The sequence below is a fragment of the Stylophora pistillata genome, chromosome 9 (assembly GCF_964205215.1).
Source record: "Stylophora pistillata chromosome 9, jaStyPist1.2, whole genome shotgun sequence".
NCBI lineage: Eukaryota > Metazoa > Cnidaria > Anthozoa > Scleractinia > Pocilloporidae > Stylophora > Stylophora pistillata.
Window position 1 is genome coordinate 15,856,102 of NC_142527.1, and position 13,959 is coordinate 15,870,060.

The 13,959-nt window shown below is 39.5% G+C and overlaps 1 pseudogene; it reads left to right on the forward strand.

Annotated features, from left to right (window-relative positions):
* Positions 1 to 501: 501 nt before the first annotated feature.
* On the forward strand, positions 502 to 1,372 carry LOC148723530 (small subunit ribosomal RNA; annotated as a pseudogene; the record flags this gene model as incomplete).
* Between the last annotated feature and the right edge of the window lie 12,587 nt (positions 1,373 to 13,959).

A 13,959-nucleotide genomic window follows, 5' to 3' on the forward strand; every position in this document is an offset into this window, starting at 1 on the left:
AATGGGTAAAGTCTTGTTCAAGTAGGGCTAAGAACTCGGATTTGCAAAAGGTATCTGCAAACTTGCCAAAACCAATTGTTTTCAATAGATCATTACAAAATATGTAAGAAAACACTAACATTAGGGTTGAGAGTTAGGATCATGGTTAGGGTTAGGAATATGGATAGCATTCTCCTACATCCTACCTTCAGAGTCTAATCGGGTTCTGTTGGGGCAGCATGCCAGGAAATGGCACGGGGTAGTTGTACGCGGAAAAGACGTGGCATACATTGAGTTTTGTCTGCGTTGGGAAAAATAAAAGAGAAGGCCCGATGGCTCGGCGACCTTTGATAGGGCCGCCTTGACGGGGGAGCAACGAGCCAAGGCGCGATCTTTTGGTGGCTTTTCGCTGTCTGAGCGATCAAAAGAACGGAAGTTGCGGCATCGTCCGTTAGCGGGATAGGCTTGTGGCCGGAGTTTGAGTTGTTTCATTGGCCACTGACTCCGATATGGGATAGCTACCTTGTGTATCCTGACAGTAGTCATATGCTTGTCTCAAAGATTAAGCCATGCATGTCTAAGTATAAGCACTAGTACTGGGAAACTTCGAATGGCTCATTAAATTAGTTATCGTTTATTTGATTGTACCGTTACTACTTGGATAGCCGTAGTAATTCTAGAGGTTACGGTTGCGAAAAGTCCCGACTGTCTTCGGAAGGGATGTATTTATTAGAGTAAAAACCAATGCAGATTTTGCCCGGTGTTGTGGTGAATCATAGAAACTAATGGAATCGCACGGTCTTTGCGCTGGCGATGTTTTATTCAAATATCTATCCCATCAACTGTCGATGGTAAAGTAGTGAGTCACCATGGTTGCAACGGGTGACGAAGAATTAGGGTTCGATTCCGGAGAGGGAGCCTGAGAAACGTCTACCACATCCAAGGAAGGCAGTAGGCGTGCAGATTACCCAATCTTGACTCAGGGAGGTAGTGACAAGATATAACAATACAAGGCTTTTGCAAGTCTTGTAATTGGAGTGAGTATAACCTAAATCCTTTAACGAGGATCAATTGGAGGGTAAGTCTGTTGCCAGAAACCGCGGTAGATCCAGCTTCAATAGCGTACATTAAAGTTGTTGCAGTTGAGAAGCCCCTAATTGGATCTTGGGATAGCCCGGCCGGTCTGCCCCAAGGTAGGTTACTAGCCAAGCGTTTTTTCCTCGCAGAGACTGGTTGTGCTCTTACCTGAGTGTGCTCGGGATCTGGAACGTTTACTTTGAACAAATGAGAGTGTTCAAAGCAAGCCAGTGCGGGAATACGTAAGCATGGAATAATGGAATAGGACTTTGGTTCTAAAAGGACGTAAAGACAGCAGAGTGACAATAACTCTCAAAAAAGAAACAACAACTTTATAAGACATCGAAAGATAACATGAACTTCCCTAAGGTTGATAACTGGTTGATTTCACGTACAAATGAAAACGTGTCGCGGACGTTGTATTCACGCGGGACATGTGGCTCTAGAGGATTACAAGGGATTTTAGATAAATTGTAAATGTAGGTACCTATTGAAGATACTATGGGTCGAAAAGGAGGTGTTTCATTAGGCTGCCGAGCCTTGTGCATTTTAGGTAGCCCATAAAACCTGGCTGATTGAGAACCAGTTGGATAGATTCTCTCACACGTATCTTTTTCTAAGTGGCCCTTATTTTTATGCGCTCTTAAATAACGTTGTAATTTACCCTCCCTTTGTAATGTAGGATCGTTATCATTAACCTTAAACTTAGAAGTTTCTCTGATAATGGAAAAAATACTTTCTTCGTAGGCTTTCCTGTCCATGAATACCAAGCCAGTTCGTTTTTCAGGCTTCAGTATTACAATGTCCTTGTTCCTCCTCAAATCCTTTAGTATCCTACATTTCTTTAAGTCCGCTGCAGAAGGTTGGTGGGAAGAAACGTACGAATGGGCAAGATGAGAAAGGTCTGCGACCAGTTTCCCTTTAGCTCTCTGTCGAGTAGATTTCTGACCATGGTGCGATTAATCAGCTCAAAACAAGAGAAGACATCCGTTTTGCTAATGTTAGGAGGACAGATAGAGTGTGAAGGACCATATTTAAGTATTTCCAATTGTTCGGACGTGAGATTGTGCGACGAGAGGTTGGTGACTTTCTTTTTGTATTGTATTGTAATCTTTATTTAGACACGATCAATTCATCAGCCTATAAAAATACATATCACATACGCTAAGATATTTAAAATTAAAACTACATACTATAACACTAAAGCTGTTTTCCGTGAATGCCGTGCGTTAGACTTAAAAAATGTCATTGATCTTACGTTTAAATAACCCCAGAGACTCTGTGTTCCTTATATCGCGTGGTAAACTGTTCCATAATGTGGCGCCATTGTAGCTAAAGCTTTCTCTGTAATAATTAGTGCGCGGTAGTGGAACATTAAGCTTATTTTCAGAGTCCCTGAGGTCATAAGCAGAGTCACGCCACGTAAACTTTGAATATAGATACCTTGGAGCTAGCCCGTGCAGACATCTAAACATCATGGTGGCTTTATGGATTTCCTGCTGGCGTGCAAGATTTTTCCACCCTAAAAACTCGAGTAGCTCAGTTGCATCAGCATCATAGTTAGAGAATGTCAACACACGGGCTGCTCTATTCTGCAATTTCTGCAGTTTGTCTCGTAGCGTTTTCCCACAGCTACCCCAAACAATGTCACAGTAATCAAAGTGAGGTTTTACTAAAGCTTGGTAGATGAGATGTAAGGTTGATGCTGGGATCAGGTGCCTAATTCGCTTTAGGGCCCCGATACCAGAGGCGATCTTTTTCGTTAGTTTTTCGATGTGACCATGCCAATCGAGTTTATCGTCTATTATTACACCAAGCGATTTTGTAGCTGAAACCTGGCTCACTTGAGTATTGTTCATTCTAATTGTTGGTGAAGCTGTGAGAGTATTCAGTCTCTGCCTCGACCCTATGAGTTTGTTCGCTTGTAGCCAGTTGAAGACGTTTTCTAGGTCTTCATTTAGACAAAACTGAACGTTCTCAAGATTGCTTCCCGCATATGTGAGGTGCGTGTCATCGGCATACATTCTCGGTTTACAATTTGATAAGCAATTTGGAAGATCGTTGATATATAATAAGAACAATAATGGACCGAGAATGGTCCCTTGAGGGACGCCGCAAGTCAACGAGTAGCTACTGGACAGCGACCCGTTGACAGAGCATTTTTGTGTTCGGTTTTCCAAATATGACTGAAACCATCTGAAAGATTTTCCATGTATACCATAATAGTTTAGTTTCGATAGAAGGATCTGATGATCAACAGTGTCAAAAGCTTTTTTCAAATCTAGAAAAATGACTCCATTGATTTTCTCGTTATCAATATTATATGCCCAAGAATCTGTCGCTTCCAACAAAGCTGTTACAGTTGAATGATTAGCACGAAACCCTGATTGGTTTTGACATAAAATATCGTGCTCTTCCAAATAGGCATATAACTGTTCATAAACTATCCTTTCAAACACCTTCGCCATTATTGGAATCACCGATATTGGGCGGTAATTGTTAGCATCACCGCGGTCACCTTGTTTATAAAGAGGGGTAATCCTTGCATATTTCCAGTCGTCTGGGAACGTCCCTTGGCTAATAGATTGATTGAAAATATCACATATCGGCACACAAATGAGATCAGCACATTCCCTGATAAGCCTAGCAGATATTTTGTCAAGGCCTGTTGCCTTTGACTTGTCTAGTTTATTTAAAAGTGAAAATACTTTAGTTGGATTGGTGGGTTGGAGCTTAAACCGTTTATCTGTTGCGGTAAGATATCTTTGATAGCTACCACTATCACAATTTATCTCACTGGCAAGTTTTGGACCGTTGAAGCAAACGGTAGAACCACGTTTCGCGTTAAACTTTCTAAGTTTCTTCTCGTGAGTGGCGATAACACGTTTCACAGCCTTCTTTACATTATAATTAATAGTTCCATGGAGGATGTATCCATCGATGTTGCTGACAATGGCATTGATTTGCACCGCTAATCTGTCTCTCACTATGGTTAACTTACAGAGTTCCTTTCTTCGTTTGGCGATAGCACTTAATAGGCGTTTTCGAATAGCATGTACATCATGTCTACTTATGTTAGGCAGTTGAAAACAGATGGACATCGGAAACACATTGAAGGATAAACAGTTTTTAAGAAAATTCAAATCCAACTCAGCTTTGCTTACTTCGATAGAAGTATTCTCAAAACTTCGCATATTTACAAGCACCTGCAATCATCAAGGGCCTGTCTTGACTCTTGTGATACTGAATCTTTCACGATCTTAGATTCTGCCGCTTCAAAATACCAAATTAAGATCAAAGAGGCATTGCATATTAAGTGGAAAAAACCCATCCTTAATCAGCAATTGAAAAACCTAGAATTGTCTCTTTCCTTTTAATTACGTTGTTCCTTGGTCTTCTAATCTATTTTTATTATTACTATATTTATTTATTTATTTTTTGATCTAGTCAAGCGCGTGCTAATTACATTTTTCGCGTTTTTACATTCAAATGTAACGTAAGCCCGGACACGTAGTGTGTAACGTCCCTTAATTTATATTCAAATGTACAACAGTTAAATGCTCATTTGCAAGTAAAGATGACATGAGAATGTCATGACATGTCTTGTAAATTTAAATTCAAAGATGTTGTTTCTTTTTTGAGAGTTATTGTCACTCTGCTGTCTTTACGTCCTTTTAGAACCAAAGTCCTATTCCATTATTCCAGGCTTACGTATTCACGCACCGGCTTGCTTTGAACACTCTAATTTTTTCAAAGTAAACGTCCCAGATCCCGAGCACACTCAGGTAAGAGCACACCCAGTCTCTGCGAGGAGGAAAAGCTCGGCCAGTGACGTACCTTGGGGCAGACCGGCCGGGCTATCCCGAGATCCAATTAGGGGCTTGTTAACTGCAACAACCTTAATATACGCCATTGAAGTTGGAATTACCGCGGTTTCTGGCAACAGACCTACCCTCCAATGGATTCTCGTTAAAGGATTTAGGTTGTACTCATTCCAATTACAAGACTTACAAAAGCCTTGTATTGTTATATCTTATCACTACCTCCCTGAGTAAGGATTGGGTAATCTGCGCGCCTGCTGCCTTCCTTGGATGTGGTAGCCGTTTCTCAGGCTCCCTCTCTGGAATCGAACCCTAATTCTTCGTCACCCGTTGCAGCCATGGTAAGTCACTACCTTACCATCGACAGTTGATGGGATAGATATTTGAATAAATCATCGGCAGCGCAAAAGCCGTGTGATTCCATTAGTTACTATGATTCACCACAACACCGGGCAAAATCTGCATTGGTTTTTACTCTAATAAATACATCCCTTCCGAAGACAGTCGGGACTTTTCGCAACTGTAACCTCTACAATTGTTACGGTTATCCAAGTAGTAAGGGTACAATCAAAAATCCGATAACTGATTTAATGAGCCATTCGAAGTTTCACAGTACTAGTGCTTATGCTTAGACATGCCTTCTCTCTTAATTTGCCCAGCGCAGACAAACCTCTATGTATGCCACGTCTTTTCCGCGTACAACTACCCCGTGCCATCTCCTGACATGCTGCCCCAACAGAACCCGGTTAGACTCTAAGAGTAGCATGTAGGAAAATGCTATCCATATTCCTAACCCTAACCCTGACCCCAACTTTAATTTATACTTATCCCTAATCCTAAAAGTTATCAAGTTAACCCTAACCCTAATTTTATTTCTAACCCTCATCGTAATTTAACCCTAACCCTAATCTAACCGTTAAAAATTATCCTAAAAGTTATGCCTAAAAGTTATAAAATTTAACCCTAACTGTAGTTTTATTCCTAACCCTCATCCTAATTTAACCCTAACCCCAACCTAACCGGAGTTTAATACTATCCATATTCCTAACCCTAATCCTAATTCTTCTCTAACCCTAACCTCTGAGGGTTACGGCTAGGGTTAGTAAAATTTCTCTAGGCTCATCAATGCAATAATTTATTCTTACCCCAACCGTATAACGCTAACTCTAAATTAGGGTTAGGGTAAGGAGTAAATAACGGTTAAGGGTAGGGTAAAGTAGAGGTCGAGAATAAATTTAGGTTAGGTCTAGGGATAGGGGTATGGCTAGGAATAAATATCGGTTAGGGTTAGCGATTGGGTTATTCCTTAGCTCTTAAATAAACGACCAGGGTTAGTCCTTATCTTTTAGATATAGGGTGAGATCGCCACTCTAGTATCATTGAGCCAGTCAACGTTTCAGTCAAAGAGGCAGTCAACCAGGCAACCAGGTCAGTCCCGAGTCGGTAACGAAGTTAGGTAACCAGTCACAGCCAGTCACAGTCACAACCACACCCTAATTTACCCCAAACGGTTACCCTAAAGGGTTAGGGCCCCATTCATAGGCATAGTCCTAGTCCTAGTCCTAGTCCTAGTCAAAGTCATAGTGATAGTCATGGTAATAGTCATAGTCATAGTCATAGCTATAGTCCTAGTCATAGTCAGACATAGTCATAGTTTGTGACATGGCTATTACTGATAATGACTATAAACATACTATGGTTGTCACTATGGCTATCACTATAACTATACCTGATACTACGACTATAGATATGACTATGGCTAGGAGTAGGGCCATAGTCACAGTCATAGACATAGCCATAGTCATAGTCATAGTCAGACATAGTCATAATCAGTTTTTGTCATGGCTATGACTGTGATAATGACTATGACGATACTATGATTTTGACTACGGCTATGACTATGAGTATTACTGATACTATGACTATGGATATGACTATGGCTAAGAGTAAGGCCATAGACATAGACATAGTCCTCGTCCTATTCCTAGTCAAAGTCATAGTGTTTGTCATAGTAACAGTAATAGTCATAGTCATAGCCATAGTCCTAGTCATAGTCAGACATAGTCATAGTCATAGTCATAGTTTATGACATGGCTATGACTTTCAAAATGACTATGAACATACTATGGTTGTGACTATGGCTATAGCTATGACTATACTTGATACTATGACTATAGATATGACTATGCCTATGAGTAAGGCCATAGTCATAGTCATAGTCCTAGTCCTTGTCATAGCTATAGTCATAGCCATAGTCCTAGTCACAGTAAGACATAGTCATAGTCATAGTCATAGTTTTTGTCATGGCTATGACTTTGATAACGACTATGACGATACTATGGTTATGACTCCTAGTATCAGTCATAGTCATAGTCTTAGCCATAGTCACAACCATAGTATGGTCATAGTCATTATTAAAGTCATAGCCATGACCAAAACTATGACTATGACCATGACTGTCTGACTATGACTAGTACTCTGACTATGATTAGGAGGACTATGACTATGACAATAACCATGTCCATGGCGTTACTCTTGGACATAGTCAAATCTATCGTCCTAGTATTAGTAATAGTAATCTTCCTAGCCAGTCATAATCATTGTCATTGTAAGAGCGCTAGTCACAATCATAGTCTTAGTCCTAGGCATAGTCCAAGGCCTGCGCATTGAAGGGTTTTAAATACACCAAAAAGTTCCTCTCGTCAACACCTTTCTAACAATATATAATATGTTGTTGTTTGATAAAAAAATTTGAAGTCCATTATTCTTTCCAACAACAAAGATATTCTCACTTATACCCCTTAGCCCATCTGACACGTTTGACTTGTCAATCTTCCAGCTGCAATATCTCTTTTCATTAGGCATCTAACTACTTCAAATCTCAGCAAACTAGTTCCACGCCATGTCTATGTCTCACAAAAATTACAATTCCACATCCTTAGAGATTCGTTAGTTGTAGTAGTTGCCATGATAGCACCCCATTTGGTGTTCGCCATCTTGGATATTTTGGCCAAGGCATGGCCATTTTGATCAAAATTTTAAATTGGCCAAAGCATGGCCATTTTGATCAAAATTTTAAATTTCCCTGAAACTCCTGCTATAGGCTCAATGATCCCTAACAACAACTTCTAGCACTTTTTGAGTGGTCTCGAGACCTTAAGACTGTTTTTCTCACTTTTACCCCTTTGCACATTTTTGAAGTTTTGCTAGTCAATCTTCAAACTATCTTAACTCCATTGTCTCTTGAAGAAATGTATTCATATTTGGTAAGTGACTAGTTCTATACCTCATGTAGTACTCTCTTAAATTGCAAGTCAAGAGCATGACAGGTTAAGGAATTAGAGCAGTTCCCATGAGGGCATCCCATTTGATGTCTGCCATCTTGGATTTATTGGCAAAGGGGTAGCATGGCCATTTTGGTCAAAATTTTGAATTTCTTTGAAACTCCTGCTATACGCTCAATAATCCCCAACAACAGCCTCTAGCGCTTTCTGAGTGGTCTCCAGACCTTAAGACTGAGTTTTTCTCACTTTTACACCTTAGCCCATTTTTGATGTTTTCCTAGTCAATCTTCAAACTAACGTAACTCCATTCTCTTGAAGAAATGTATTTATATTGGGTGTGTGACTAGTTCTATACCTCTTGTAGTACTCTCATAAATTGCAAGTGAAGAGCATCACAGGTTGAGGAGTTAGAGCAGTACCCATGAGGGTATCCTATTTGATGTCCGCCATCTTGGATTTTTTGGCCAAGGGTAGCATTCATTCATTCTACTGTAACTCAATAACCTTATTGTTGAACAACTTCAAACCTACAGGCATAAGAGATGAGACATTTGATTTTCTTATGGTGTTCTTAATTTAGGCAAATTAGGTTGATTGCTACCTGTCAATTAAGGTTGACCTCTGTCAATCACAGCAAATATTTAATTTTAAAAGTTTCAACAAAATTTAAATGGTAGATAACGTCGTTTAATGTTCTATCTTATGCTGGTGAAATAAGATACAGTTAATGTTTTGTTAATTTTTTAGAATTTTTCAAACGTCAGGAGTTAGGCGAAAATAGCGTAATCGTGAAATGGACAGGCACACTAAATCTACTGTTACTCAAAAGCCCTCATTGTTCCGACCTTCAAACTTAGCAGGCATTAAGTACGGAAACTGTTCCATTGTATGTGTAAGTATTAGGTGAATGGATAGAAACGCTTAAGATTTAAGGCGTGTAAAAGAAGACGGAAAAGGTTGGAAAAATCAATCCGTTTTTAACTTTAATCAAAACTACTTTTAATTGTAATGATATCGGTGTAAGTTTAACAGAAAACCGATAAAAAGTGAGTTTTTTACGAATTTTTAAAAGTCAAAAACATAGGTCCGCAGAGCGTACATATGAGACTCGTGTTACAAGAAAATTCATAAAAAAATCTCAAATGAATTCTTTTTTAAACCAATTACAGAAAACCATTGTTAAGAAAATGGACAATCATATGTATATCATTTTGTGTCAATTTCGTTTGAATTTTAAGGTTTCTTAGCCCTGCAAAAACAGACTCAAAAAACCCCTTTTTTCGAGCTTTTTTTGTCTCCAGCGCATGCGCAGTAATTATTTCAATACTTTTGAATACATGAAGTTGTAGTCCTTAATACGAACTTTCCAACGATGTATAACTTGTTGACATTCAATGAGATGGTGCTTAAAAAAACGCGAAAAGCCCTTAAGCCCTAACACTCACTATTCTCAAAATATGCAAATTTAACGAAAAAGGGCTAAAAATTCCAAAATATTGATTGAAATCACTTGAAACTTGGTGCACGTGATAGAAAGTATGCCATAAGCATCCTCTGAAAATTTCAGCTCTCAACTCTTAAGAATAAAGGTTTTAGCAGTTTTGCGATCTAGCCCTAGTTTCAAGGTTGAGTTTCGTGTCAAGCCTTGTGTAGGATATATACCTATACCAAGGTTTTTTTGCTTTCCGTCAGATTTCTAAAATTAGAGGGAATGGACGTTAGTTAAAATCACTGAGTGGGGAATGGTGCAAACTATGTACACACCAAATTTGGGCTTCTTTGAGATATTTTTAGCCTGATTCTCCAGAGATGTTAAGGTGGTTACCCAAAATCTAACCCTAACTGCGATAATTTCTACACTTTTTAATCAAATGATATGAAACCTTGTATAAATATAGTAAGTAACCATGTCTGTACATACATGAAAATGCGGCTTCTTTACTTAAAACCTAATTTTTTTATGAATTTTTTTTGGTATCATTTTTAACGTTGTTACCTTAAATTTAACTCTAACTGCGATAACTTCTAAAATTTCATATCAAATGATACGAGACCTTGTACAAATATAGTAAGTAATCAGGTCTATACATACGTGAAAGAGCGGCTTCTTTACTTAAAACCTAACTTTTTAATGAGTTTCTTTTGGCATCAGGGCTAGTGGGTAACTACCTAAACCTTTCAATCTGTTAGCGTCTCCAACACATGTGGATTCAAACCTTTAGAGAATATAAATACACCAATGTATTTCCCTTACTTAGATATTTATTATGGTATATAAGTTGTTGTACTTTGATAAAATGTTGGCAAAATAATTGGACATTTGTTATGATCTTCACGTCTCATTTTCTGAAAGTTGAAAGATAAATATGAATAAAATAAAAAATATTTGGTAAAATCACGAGAAATTCAAGCGGTATAAACCATATGAAATTAGCTATATTGTGTATAAGTTTCATGTCTTAATCTTTTATTTTGGGGAAGTTATAAGCTTCAGAAAAAAAGGTAAGCATTTTGTTAATGAGGATCTGGGGATGGAAGGAAGGTTGCATATGTAATGATGAAAGTGGGGGAAAACATATAAATCGTTGTATTGTAAAGCCTTGTATTGTTATTTCTTGTCACTACCTCCCTAAGTCAGGATTGGGTAATTTGCGCGCCTGCTGCCCTCCTTGGATGTGGTAGCCGTTTCTCAGGCTCCCTCTCCGGAATCGAACCCTAATTCTTTGTCACCCGTTCCAACCATGGTAAGCCACTACCTTACCATCGACAGTTGATGGGGTAGATATTTCAATGAAACATCGCCAGCGCAAAGACCGTGCGATTCCATTAGTTACTATGATTCACCACAACACCGGGCAAAATCTGCATTGGTTTTTACTCTAATAAATACATCCCTTCCGAAGACAGTCGGGACTTTTCGCAACTGTAACTCTAGAATTACTACGGTTATCCAAGTAGTAACGGTACAATCAAATAAACGATAACTGATTTGATGAGCCATTCGAAGTTTCACAGTACTAGTGCTTATAGTTAGACATGCATGGCTTAATCTTTGAGACGAGCATATGACTACTGGCAGGATACACAAGGTAGCTATCCCATATCGGAGTCAGTCGCCAATAAAACAACTCAATCTCCGGCCACAAGCCTCTCTCACCAACGGACGATGCCGCACCCTCCGTTCTTTCGAATGCTCAGACAGCGAAAGGCCTCCAAAAGATCGCGCCTTGGCTCGCTGCTTCCCCGTCAAAGCGTCCCCATCAAAGGTCGCTGAGCCATCGGGCCTTCTCTCTTATTTTCCCCAACGCAGACAAAACTCTATGTAGCCACGTCTTTTCCGCGTACAACTACCCCGTGCCATTTCTTGGCATGCTGCCCCAAGAGAACCCAGTTAGACTCTGAAGGTAGCATGTAGGAAAATGCCATCCATATTCCTAACCCTAACCCTGACCCTAACGCTAAACCCTAATGTTAGTGTTTTCTTACATGTTTTGTAATGATCTATTGAAAACAATTGGTTTTGGCAAGTTTGCAGATACCTTTTGCAAATCCGAGTTCTTAGCCTGAGTTAAACAAGACTTAACCCATTTCTCACTGTGGCCACATTTCGCAGGAAACATCGTGTTTAAACTAAATTCTAGTTTTTTCTTATAGATTTCATTCCAATCTGGTAAAAAAAATTGGATTGGGCTTGTTCGTAGATACCTTGTGGAAAACTGTCTTTTCAGCTTGAGTTGAGCAAGACTTGGCAAATTTTCAATTTACTCTCTGTCCAAATGTTGCTAGAAAGATCGGGTATCATTTAAATTTTAGCGTTGTCTTTCAGATTTTGATGCAATCTAGTCAAAAAAATTGTTTTGGCTTTACAGATAATTTTTGCAAAACCGTGTTTTTGGCGATGAGCAAGTCTTGACTTATTTCACTGTCTGGCCAAGTTTTGCAGGAAACACCGGGTGTTAAGCTAATTTTTGTGTTTTGTCATAGATTTCAATGCAATCTAGTAAAAAAAGTGCTTCTGGGTTGTTTGCAAATAGTTTTTGCAAAAGCGTATTTTCAGAGTGAGTTGAGCCATTCACCTATTTTACTCTCTGGCCAAGTTTTGCAGGAAACACCAGGTATGAAGGAAATTTTAGTGGTTTCTTGCAGAGTTCAATGCAATCTATTCAAACAAATTACTTTTTGGTTGTTTGCAGATACTTTTTGCAAACGCCTGTTGTCAGAGTGAGTTCAGCAAGACTTGACCCATTTCACTCTCTGGCTAAATATCCCAGGAAACATAAAGTATCAACCACATTTTGCTTTTTTAGAAATTTGAACACAATCTCTCCAAAAAAAATTGATTTTGACGTGTTTGCAGATACTTTTTTGCAAAACCGAGTTCTCACCGATATTAGAGAAAGACGACCTATTCCACTCTGTGGCTACATTTCGCAGGAAACATCGTGTTTCATCCAAATTTTAGTGTTTTCTTATAGATTTTAATACAGTCTGATGAAAACAGTTGGATTTGGCTTGTTCGTAGATACTTTATCGTAAAACCGTGGTTTGAGCCACAGCTGAGCAAAATTTGGCACATATCACTCTCTGGCCAAATTTTGCAGGAAAGATCGGGTCTCAACCAAATTTTGGCGTTTTCTCTTAGATTTCGATGCAATGTAGTCAAAAAGATTGCTTTTGGCTTCTTTGCAAATAAATTTGGCAAAACCGTGCTTTCAGGGTGAGGTGAGCAAGACTTGACCCTTTTCACCCTCTAACCAAGTTTTGCAGGAAAACCGAGTATTAAGCAAAGTTTAGTATTTTCTTACAGATTTCAATGCAATCTAGTAAAATAAACTGCTTTTGGGTTGTCTGCGGATAATTTTTGTATAACCGTGTTTTCAGCGTGAACTGAGCAAGACTTGACCCATTACACTCTCTGGCCAAATTCCTAAGGAAACATCAAGTATCAACCACATTTTATTGTTTCCTTTGAGACTGCCTGACCGACTGGTTGACTGTTTTTTACTAAGTTGTTGGCCGACAGGTGAGTGACTGGCAAAACAAAGGTGACTGACTGGCTGACTGACTGGTTGACATACTAGCTGGTATTAGACTGGCTAACCACCTACCGGTTGCTGAGTGACGAGTGACTCTCTGACTGATCGGTTGAATCAGTGTGTTGAAGCTGAGTGGCTGTGACTCGTTACCTAACTTCGTGACAGATTCGTAAATGAGTGTCTAATTGCCTTGTTGACTGCCTAGATGACTGAAACGTTGACTGCTCAATGGTACTTGACTGGCCATCTGACTGGGTAAGTGACCGGGTTACCGACTGGTGACTGAAGGTAATTGACTGGTGACTGGCTTGTTGACTGACCGGCTAACGAAAAGGTTGACTAAACCATTGGCACTTGACAAGCTAACTTAATTGCTGACCGACTGGTGACTGAGTGGCTAATTGACTGGTGACTGACTGGCTGACTCGCTGGTTGACTAGCCGACTGACTAAGAAGTTGTCTGACCCAGTGGTACTTGACTGGCTATCTGACTGGTTGTCTGACATGCGAATCGAATGGTGAGCGAATGGCGCATTGAATGCTGGATAACTGGCTGACTGCATGATTGACTGACTGGCCGACTGAAAGGTTGACGGACTTAATGGTGTTGGACTGGATATTTGACTGGTTAACTGACTTGCTGAACAACTGGTGACTGATCGGCTAGTTGACTAATGAGTAAGTGACTCATTGTCTGAGTGGCTGATTGAAAGACTGAGTTACTCAATGGTACTTGACTGACTATCTGTCTGGTTGGTCGAC